The 237-nt window shown below is 51.9% G+C and overlaps 1 protein-coding gene across 1 annotated transcript in view; it reads right to left on the bottom strand.

Annotated features, from left to right (window-relative positions):
- Window positions 1-237, bottom strand: part of LOC107551861 (diacylglycerol kinase delta-like) — a 28,539-nt gene that overhangs the window by 1,002 nt on the left and 27,300 nt on the right. The gene's annotated exons all lie outside the window — the stretch shown is intronic.

Raw genomic sequence — 237 nt, 5'->3', positions numbered from 1 at the left:
ACACACACACACAGACAGACACACACACACACACACACACACACACACACACACACAGAGACACAGACAGACACAGACACACACAGACACACGCACACAGACGCACACGCACAGACACACACGCACAGACACACACGCACAGACACACACAGACACACGCACAGAGACACAGACACAGACAAACACACACACACAGACAGACACAGACACAGACACACACACACACACACACACACA

This window comes from Sinocyclocheilus grahami, unplaced genomic scaffold (genome assembly GCF_001515645.1).
Source record: "Sinocyclocheilus grahami isolate Dianchi unplaced genomic scaffold, SAMN03320097.WGS_v1.1 scaffold436.1, whole genome shotgun sequence".
In the NCBI taxonomy this organism is placed as follows: domain Eukaryota; kingdom Metazoa; phylum Chordata; class Actinopteri; order Cypriniformes; family Cyprinidae; genus Sinocyclocheilus; species Sinocyclocheilus grahami.
Note: the sequence above shows the minus strand (reverse complement) of the source record. Positions and strands in the feature narration are given on the sequence as shown.